This window comes from Saccopteryx bilineata, chromosome 6 (assembly GCF_036850765.1).
Source record: "Saccopteryx bilineata isolate mSacBil1 chromosome 6, mSacBil1_pri_phased_curated, whole genome shotgun sequence".
Taxonomy (NCBI): Eukaryota; Metazoa; Chordata; class Mammalia; order Chiroptera; family Emballonuridae; genus Saccopteryx; species Saccopteryx bilineata.
In genome coordinates, this window is record NC_089495.1 from 17,044,154 (window position 1) to 17,054,906 (window position 10,753).

Genomic DNA, 10,753 nt, shown 5'->3' on the forward strand with positions numbered 1-10,753 from the left:
TTTCTACCAAAAAAAATTTTTTAAAGCCCTACACATTCCTTCTATAGGACAAGCCTAACACCCTGAGAATTTAGTAATTATGTAACAGGAATTATAGTAATTGTTTAAAGTACCTATGTTCTTGGGGTTGGCTGCCACGTATTGTTAGAAGGGAAACAGTGTCACCTTGTGGACAAATAGGGAAAAAAGTGGTTCCATTTTGCTCAAGCAGTTACCAAGTTGTATTAAAAATATTGATACTATTTTGTTAGGTTTATGCAGTCCTGTCTACAAGGGAAGTAGGATCCTATTTGAATTTAAATGACAGCATAGCATTCATTGCTTATAGAGATTTATAAATGATCCCCAAATGTACAAATGTATAAATGACCTCAAAATGTATTCAGGGTAACCAATTATCTAAACACAGCTACATGGGCCCTGGTCAGTTAGCTCAGTCAGTTAGAGTGTCATCCTCAAACACCAACAGTTGCAGGTTTGATCCCTTATCGGGACACGTGGGAAGCCACCAGCAAGTACACAACTAAGTGGGACAAAGAAATGAATGCTTTTTTCCCTTCCTCTCTCTGTCTCTCTGAAATCAATCAATCAAAACAAAAAAAAAAAAGATACCTTTAAAAAAATTAAATACAGCTAGGTGGACTCTTTCTAAATTCCACATTTGAGTGGGGGGAAAAATGAGACAGAAGGTTTTGAATGAACCAAATCTTAGAAGTCCGATTAAAAAAATAAACTTTAATCACGCAGTGTCGATAACGTCCATTCCCACAATTCCTGATTTAGAGTAACGGCATCTATAAAGTAAGTCCCAGTGACTAGAGCACAGAGGAAAAGGGAAGGGAGAATGCAACCATCACCTTGGCACTCCTAAACCCCTCCCCCACCAGCCAACAGAACCCCCAAACCAGGGCCCTCAGGGAGCCCGCAGAATTGAAACTCTTTTCCTAATAATATTTAGGAGTTATTTGCCTTGGACACTCCCATTCTTTCTCAGGTGTGTACTGGAGTCTCCCCAACGTGACCTGACCTGTGTAATCACAAAACATTGAATGTGGAAGCAGATGGGACAACCAAGCTGTCCGTGAGAAAGCCAGCCATTAAAGACACATGCGGCCTGGCCTGCGATGGCGCAGTGGATAGAGCATCCACTCGGAACGCTGAGGGCCCCAGTTCGAAACCCTGGGCTTGCCTGGCCAAAGCACAAATGACAAGCAACCAATGAACAACTGAAGTGAAGCAACTATGAGTTCATATTTCTCGCTGTCCTGCCCCGTAAGATCAATAAATAAAATCTTTAAAAAAAAATACACACGTGAAAATATGAAACAATGCCACTCTTCTCATCAATCTTGTTGTTTTTGAAAACTAAGTATTTTTAATAAAATATGTTAACTCGTAATAGGTCTATTTTCAAAGAATGTCTTTAATTACTCAGTTTTGATGATCAATATGGTAAATATGGATAGATGTAAACAGAAGCTGTTTGGGGGCCTCAACACTTTTAAGGAGTACACAGGAGTCCTGAGACCAAAATGCTGGGGAACTGATGGTCTAAAGCGCGTGCTCTCTGCTGGAGCCCCCCGCTGGTTCTGTTCCCTACAGACAACTGATCAGCCATCGCCCATTCCCTTCCCAGAGCCTTGCTGCAAAATCCAGACACCATTCTCGGACTCCAGGCCGCCCTGGGCTGGGGAGGTCTCAGTAACGTGGCATTATTTATTAACCCCTTTTACAAAGAGCATCCTTAATGGCATTAGCTTGTTTGGGACCCCTTCCTACCCTCCCTCTCTCTAGAGTATGTTTTGGAAATGCTCTCTTTCTCGGGGACACGTAAACGGGTCTCTGCTTAGAAAGGTGTCAAGAGAAAAGAAGAAACGGGGCTCTTTGAGCTGGAGCTCCTGCAAAGTGAGAAAATAACGACAGAGCGTGGCGGAATAACACCTCTCAAGGCCTGACATCTTGCTCCTCGACGCGATGCATGCCTCCTGCGTCTCTAGTCAATGCTACGTCTTTGTGGTGAATCCATCAAGAGTGCAGTCCAGAAGGTCCCCGCTGAAGTCCCCAGAAGGTGTGCTCATTAGAACCTTCTTCACACTCCTAACATGTCAAATATTTCTACCACAAATGATTGCAAATGATTTGTGGGATGGAGGCTAGACAGGGAGGCGTCTTCTTTTGTGCCTGTTGGCTGCACACCGCCCCCTGTCGACTGGTTCTTGTATTAGCCATTGTCTGGGTTCTTAGACGCAGTCCTTGAGGCGTGGGGGATGAGGCCGAACCCCATCCCCAGCTTCAGGGGTCGGCACAGGGCATCAGCGGGGGACCCAGCCAGGGAGTCGGGCGCGGGGCTGACATCCAGCCTGCGGGTCTGCTCGCCAAGCCATGCGCTACATTTCTTGGAACCGTTAAGAAGAGAGAAGAGAGGTCACCACTTCCCCCCCCCCGGGGACCCCAACAGGGGAGCAGGCTCCATGCGGACATGTCCAGCTGGTCTGAGGTAAGTAGGTCGGTTTTCGAACCTATAGCAATTCCAGAAACAAGAACAAGAATAATTATTCTACCTGCCTAGTGTTAAAAGTAAGAGACCTTCAACAAACAGATTGGATGGTGATGAAAACGGACAATTTAGGAGAGAAGGGTCCAGAGATGCTCTTTTTCCTTCAAAAGCTTTATCTTCGGGGGGGAAAAACTTACCCCTGAACATACAAAACTAGTCGATCAATTACCATGGTAAATGGACATGATACACTGAATTACTTAATAAATTTACGGAGACAATTGATTGGAAACAGTTTCCGCTAGAGGATTTTGTTTCTCCATCAAGAATAAGCTTCACAACGTTTGTTTCTCATTTCCTTTGTTAACAGTGCCCGGGAACCCTATTATTAACCCTATTATTTGGAGCCAGAATTTAACATAAAATGTATGCTTTTCTCCAGGGGGGTGTCACCCTGGACTCCAGGGGGATGCCTGCATAGAGTGGCATGTTAATGTGTCCTCACGGAGCAGAAAGGGTGGGCTTCTCTCTGGGGTCTCTTTAATAAGGGCACGCATCGCCTCCCAAAGACTTTAACTCCAAATACCACCGTCTCACTGGGGATTAGGTCCCCATATGAATGGGGGAGGGGGGCAAAAATACCCAATCTATCGAAGAAAGGTGCTGGATGATTGACAGAATCGGTGAAGGTGCTGGGGACCAAGGTGGGAAACTGAGCAGGGCCAAGTTCACCCTTCAGGAACAGCCCACCTAGCCTCCACGAGGATAAAAGACATGTGCCATATGAAGGCAATCATGTGAGTTATCCCAGGCACAACCAGCGGGAAAACCATTCAGCTAAGCTCAAGGCAGAGTTGCTGGTGCACAGCAATGTAAGCAAATGAAATAGTTATTTTAACACTTCTGACCTCCAGAAACCCACAACCAAAAATTAAAATGTGAATGACAAAATGAGAGAACATTGCTAGCAACTATACAATTCTTAAAATCAACTTTTTAAAGTATGTATAGTGAAAACCAGATAGAACCGCTGAGATAGAAGGTGACGGAAGACAATTTGACTTTGGGTGAGTGGTATGCAACATAATCAAATGTCAAAATAATCTGGAGATGTTTTCTCTGAACATATGTACCCTGATTTATCAATGTCACTGCATTAAAATTAATAAAAATAAGATAAAAAAATAAAGTATGCATAGTAATGAAAATGTTTTAAAACTGGATTGTGATAATGGTCATACAACTTTTCAAAATGTAAATTTCCCCCCAAAATCATTAAACTGGTACACTTAAAATAGGTGAATCTCATGGTAGATAAAGCTGTTAAAATATATACATAAGTAAGCACTTTTCCAAAGTAGTAATAAAGGTGATTTAAAAAAAGAAAGAAAGAAAGAAAAAGAAACAGTCCACGTTGGATGCCCTGGGACAGCGGCCACCCTGCAGCTGGGTTCTGCTGGGCCCGGCACTTGCAGCCGCCCGCCTGGATCCCAGTCTCTGCTGCTGCTGCTCAGAATCGTCTCTGACTGCCTCACCTGCTCTGAGGCATTCCCGCAGCTTCCAAACCCCAGGAAACAGACAGTGGTTGAACCCAGCGATGGTGGTGGCTGATGTGGCCACAGCAGAGCCTCCAGGGACCTGGGGAAGGAAGCCTGCTTCCAAAGCGGAGGATGGGGCCCTAGCTTCCAACACACTGCTTGGTAAACCGTCCACCACCTACCCCATTAAGGTAAAGGGAGAAACAGTGGGACGGAATGTGTAGAATCACAAGATAGGTCTAAATATGTTGTTAGGGAGATTCCTAGGAGAGATTATATTGGATTGGGGGTCAGAGCATGTTTCATAGTGGCCTTTGAGAAAGGCTTACTGAATCAGGTCTTTATTAATAGAAATAAACCGAAAGGGGCTTTCAGGCCGCTCAGGTGAAAGGCATAACATAACCAACTTCAACCTGAACGCCAAATGGAGACCGACACATAATAGCTTTCCATTCTATCCTTATTCTACTTACGTTGGCTATAATTTATCTCTGTTATTTGCAGTGGAGAATATAAACTGGGTACAGTCTCATATTAAAATACCATTCCATCCAAATCCCACTGGAGAAAGTATGGGTTTTATTTTTAGTTCTGGCTGTTTAATTCTTACATAGATGTTCCACCCAGAAATGGGGGTTGCAATGTGGCAGCAATCTGTAAATTGAAATATTTATTCACTGACTCAACATTTATTTAGAGCCTAATGTGTTCCAGGTTCTGAAATCAAGTGCACCAAATAGAGACATAAATAAAGTTCAAGGCTCTGCCTTTGTGGCGGTCAGGACAACGCCCTTCCCCCACTAGGATGTCCTGATCTTCAGAGCCTCTGAACTTGTTACCTTCCAGGGCAAAAGGGACTTCACACATATGATTAAATTAAGAGCCTTGAGAGGGGGGGAATATCCGTGATTGTCTGGGGGTGGGAGGAAATCTAATCACCCAGGAGTGACGCAGATGAACGGCTGCAGAAAAAGCAAGCAGGAAGGGAAAGTTTGTGGCCCTCGTGTAAAAGTGGTATAAATTACCTAAGCTGTGAATATTAAATCATTGCCGCAGAAAATTGAGAAGAAAGCTAACCGGACATACGAAGTAGAATAAATAAAGCTAACTAGAAATAAAACAATAAATAGTAATATTTATGGAGTGCTTATAAGGCACTTTACCTGTGTGACATGTAAAAACGTTGAAATTTCACATAAACTGCACATGTGTGCAAAATGTTAAAACAAAAAAAAAAAGGCTTTTATTTCTGTAACTGATCTCATTTTATTCTTTCTCAGCAGAGTGTGGGAAAATGCTTACACTTGTCAATTAAACGCACTGGGCCTTTTTCCCATTGACTAATTCTCTTGAGTTCTCAGTTCACTCCAAGTTCAAAGTCAAGGCTGCTCCTCAGCGGAGGGGTCTCCCTTCTGCGCTGCCCATCCTGTGGGGGCGGCCAGGGGGGTGACAGGGAGGTGCCCTGTCCTCTAGGCCTCACTGGTCTCTGCTGTGTCCCGGGCTGGGCGCTGCACTGATGTCTGCCGTCACCTGGCCAGTCCTGTCTTTATGTGGGTCTGTCCTGTCACCTCCTGCTGACATGCTCTTCTGATCACCAAGGCGTCACATTCTGAGGCCTCTGTGTCTCTCTACCGGCCTCTGCTGTGTCACCTGTCCTCCCAGCACCTCCGTAAGTGCCTCACTAACCAAAGCGTGAAGGAACGCGGGCTCGGGCACACTGAGGGGCACACTGAAGGGCACACCGAGGGGCACACTGAGGGGCACACCGAGGGGCACACTGAGGGGCATACTGAAGGGCACACTGAGGGGCACACTGAAGGGCACACCGAGGGGCACACTGAGGGGCACACCGAGGGGCACACTGAAGGGCACACTGAGGGGCACACTGAGGGGCACACCGAAGGGCACACTGAGGGATACACCAAGGGGCACACCAAGGGGCACACCAAGGGGCACACTGAGGGGCACACCGAGGGGCACACTGAGGGGCACACTGAAGGGCACACTGAGGGATACACCGAGGGGCACACCGAGGGGCACACCAAGGGGCACACCGAAGGGCACACTGAGGGGCACACCAAGGGGCACACTGAGGGGCACACTGAAGGGCACACTTAGGGACACGCCGAAGGGCATGCCGAGGGGCATGCCGAGGGGCACACTGAGGGGCACACTGAAGGGCACACTGAGGGGCACACCAAGGGGCACACTGAGGGGCACGCTGAAGGGCACGCTGAGGGGCACGCCGAAGGGCACGCCGAGGGGCACGCCGAGGGGCACACTGAAGGGCACACCGAGGGGCACACCGAGGGACACGCCGAGGGGCACACTGAGGGGCACACTGAGGGGCACACAGAAGGCTGAGTGCAGGGAAGGAGGCAGCTGGGGCTGCTCCCTGTTCCTACCGCCCTGCCAGTCTGGGGCCACCGCATGCAGCCCAAAACCAAAGCACCAATGTGGATGTTCTTTGATCTTCCTTTATCTGTCCATTCGTTTCTATCTACTTGACCAAGTCCCAGGAAGAGCTCGGCTGTGTTCTTGTTTTTTTTTGACAAAGTCAGAAATAAGGACAGATAGGAACAGACAAGAAGGGAGAGAGCTGAAAAGCATCAATTCTTTTTTGCAGCTCCTTAGTTGGTCATTGATTGCTTTCTTGTGTGTGCCTTGACCGTGGGGCTACAGCAGACCAAGTGACCCCTTGCTAAAGCCAGGGGCCTTGGGCTCAAGCCAGCAACCATGGAGTCATTTCTATGATCCCACACTCAAGCCAGTGACCCCATGCTCAAGCTGGTGAGCCTGCGTTCAAGTCGGTGACCTCAGGGTTTCGAACCTGGGTCCTCTGCGTCCCAGTTCGATGCTCTAGCCCAGGGATCAGGAACCTTTTTGGCTGAGAGAGCCATGAATGCCACATATTTTAAAATGTAATTCCGTGGGAGCCATACAATATGTTTAACACTAAATACAAGTAAATGTGTGCATTTTATGTAAGACCAACACTTTTAAAATATAGTAAGTCTCTGAATTCTTTTTAATAACGTTGTTATGCTGTTGCTAACCAATGATGAATAAAATACTTCTTACCATTAATGTGACTTCTGGTGCTGCATGGTTTTGCTGGTGGCTTTGTAGTCTGGTTGATATGTGGTGAGGTTAAGCTTCATGCAGGCGTTGAGACTTCCATCCATTAAACGTGATCGTAGGTTGGTCTTAACATTTGTTAGATGTGAGAAAGACTGCTCACATGCATACGTAGAGCCAAACATTGTCAGTACAGCAATACTCACACACTGCAGTGTGTGGTATGTGATGGGAAGGGTGTTCCAAGTTTTGACAATCAGCTGGTCTGCAGGTTGAAGTTTTTTCATTTCTCCCCACTTGTGTTTGCTCGCCAACTCTGCTTGCTGTCGTGCAAGTCTTTCCAAATCTTCATTCAGTGACTTGAACTTATTCACCCACATGTCTGAGGCCTTCAGGTCAGCAGCTTGTAGCTCAAAATCTCTGATGGAGACACCGGGGATGTAACTCAGGTTGGCGCTGTCCACTGCACTCGTGTGGATGGGTGATGAACTTAAATAGACGAGTACACTCACAAAATTCTCCAAAGCGTGCTTTGAAAGACTGCAGGAGATTAGATGTGAAGCCTGCTAGCTGCTGGAGATCAAGATGTTGAGCAGGATCACTTGCTGTGCATGCATCTTTAAACTCTCCCAGTTTTTCAAAGTGTAGTAAATGACCTATTTCAATATTGGCGATGAAGAGTTCCAGCTTGTTTTCAAATGCAAACACTGCTTGTTGAAGGGATAAGACTGTATTTCCAACGCCTTGCATTTTCACATTGAGCTGTTTCAGATGTTCAGTTATGTCCACGAGATAGTAGAACTTCAGGAGCCACTGAGTGTTAGCTAACTCAGGATGCTCAATGTTCTTCATTTCAAGAAAAGTCCGGATATCACTCAGACAAGCCGCGAAACAGCTGAGCACCTTCTCTCTTGACAACCAACGCACATTGCTGTGCAGAAGCAGACCAGGATAATTATTCCCAACTTCATCCAGCAGTGTTTTAAACTGGTGATCATTTAAAGTTCAGGCAACAATAAAGTTGACCACCCAAATGAACAGGAACATCACCTCACCAAGCTGCTCGCCACACATCTGAGCACAAAGCACCTCCTGATGTAGGATGCAGTGAAAACTTAGGATGGGTCTCTTTTCATGTTCACAAAGAAGCGCTGTGAATTCTCTGTTTTTCCCCACCATGCACGGAGCACCATCAGTACACACTAAAATAAGTTTATCCAACGGTTGATTTTTTTTCTTTAACGAACTCAGTGAAAGACTTGAATAAAGCCTCCCCTCTTGTTGTCTCTTTCATAGGCAAAACAGCAAGCCTTTCCTCACGTAGTGTGTCACTGACAGCATACCTTGCAATCACGCTGAACTGGGATAAATGGCTTATGTCTGTTGACTCATCCAAAGAGAGAAAAGAATTGTGCTGCATTTATGTCCTTCACTTGTGTTGCCTCAATTTGATTTGCCATCATGATGGTACGATCCTGAACAGTTCTTGCCGACAGAGGCATGTCTTTTATTCCTTTGATTATCTTGTCTTTATCCGAAAAGTCATCAAAAAGTTCACTGGCAACATCAAGCATGCATGTTTTGGCATACTCCCCATCTGAATGGCTTTCTGTTTCTCACAATTGCTAAAGGACCAGTAAAGCTAGCTGAATTCCAGTCACCTTGTTGGGTCCAAACACAAAGTTGCTGCTGACTAGTTTGCACTCTGCACAGTAGCTCTTGACATGCTTTCTTCCTGCTGTCCCCCACTGGATATTTCAATGCAAATGTAGTGTGGCGTGTGTCAAAGTGCCGCTTTATATTTGACCGTTTCATCGATGCAATTTTATCATTGCATATTAGACACACTGTAGAACCTGCTCTCTCCACAAAGGCAAATTCCTCTATCCATTCCTGCTGAAAAGTACGATACTCCTCATCTTTTTTCTTTTAGCCATCTTCTTCATCAAAAGGGTTTCTGCAATTAGCTAGCTGACTACTTGATTAAAAGGAGGGAAGTTTACTTCCTGACCTCACAACGACCCATGTACATTACACATTATCCAATAAAAATTTGTTGTTGTCCCAGAGGACAGCTGTGATTGGCTCCAGCCACCTGCAACCATGAACATAAGCGGTAGGAAATGAATGGATTGTAATGCATGAGAATGTTTTATATAAATATTTTAACGTCATTATTTTTTTTATTAAAGATTTGTCTGTGAGCCAGATGCAGCCATCAAAAGAGCAACATCTGGTTCACGAGCCATAGGTTCCCGACCCCTGCTCTAGCCACTGCACCACCACCTGGTCAGGCTTGGCTGGATTCTTTGTTGGAGACACAGCAGGCAGTACCTCTCCTAGTCATGCTCCTCTGCAATTTCCCACTTCCCCCAGAGAGGGGTGTTCCCTCCTGTGGTCCAGTGGAAATCCCTTCTTACATCTACCTTGGACCATGCCATTCCCCCCAGCTGGACTGGATTTTAGATAAACTTCCTGATTCTATGCCCTGACCTAACTCTCCTTCGAACATGTACTTTAGGAAACTTCTAAAGACTGCCCTAAACTTACAATGATTCCACTTACGATTTTTCAAATATACCATGGTACAAAAGCAATAGGCGTTCAGTAGAAATGGGCTTGGTTGAGCTAAGGTGTCCAGTACAGTAGCTGTATTTAGTGTGTTTTCTTGTCTTAGTGTTATTTTCAACTTGGGATGGGTTAATCAGGACATGACCCCATCCTAAGTCAAGCAGCATCCAAACTGTAAATTTTCTCTCTGCCCATTTGAGATATGCATCATTCTTAAAAAGCCTCTTGGCAGTTTTACAACCCAGGAATATCTCTTTCTCCAGGACTTGAGAGCTGTCGCCCCTTTGACACACAAACCTCAAGGGAGTGAGCACCCCTCTCTCCCACTCTCTGGGAGGGTAGGGGCCCAACTTCAGCGGGCGCCTCGCTCCAAGGAGGAAAACTACCTCCTGCTATAAAGATGGAAGAAAACTTACTTTTCATTTGGGCACAATCAGCAAACACAGAGTCAAAGCCTAGTGTAGACTGAGTCACTGAGTGGAGATTCTCGCAGAAACTATGCCAGCGATCCCTGATTTCCAGCTTCTCTTTCTACAAAATGAAAACGGGGTGACAGCAACCCGAGGACCGAGTCACCGATTTTACAGTTTTTCCCATGTGTTTCCAGTTGTCTTGGCTACAATTTAACCTCACAGCAACTGTTTCAGTGCCCTGTCTTTCTGACGCATCTAGCTTATTTTTCAAAGAAACAACACTTTTGCTATATTCGCTTTCTCAGTTTACATAATATTTAACTAAATTATATAATTATACTAGCAGGAAGAGACATATCTGGAAACATGCACAGCTGACTCTTAGAAAATGCACAAGGTAGAAGACGGGAGCAGAAATGGACAAGCGTGGAGGGTAGTCCGAGCCTGTGCGCCCCGCACCCAGTGGACGTCAGTCACCAGGTTTTACAGCAGTACTAGGGACTGTCGGCCACCAGGCAAGCCCGTTAGTGGAGATAAGTTAAGGGAGTATCTTAATTTGTAAAAGAATTATCTAGGATGGGAACCCTCTTCTGTAAGTGGTGCAGTGGATAAAGCGTCAACCTGGAAATGCTGAGGTTGCCAGTTCAAAACCCTGG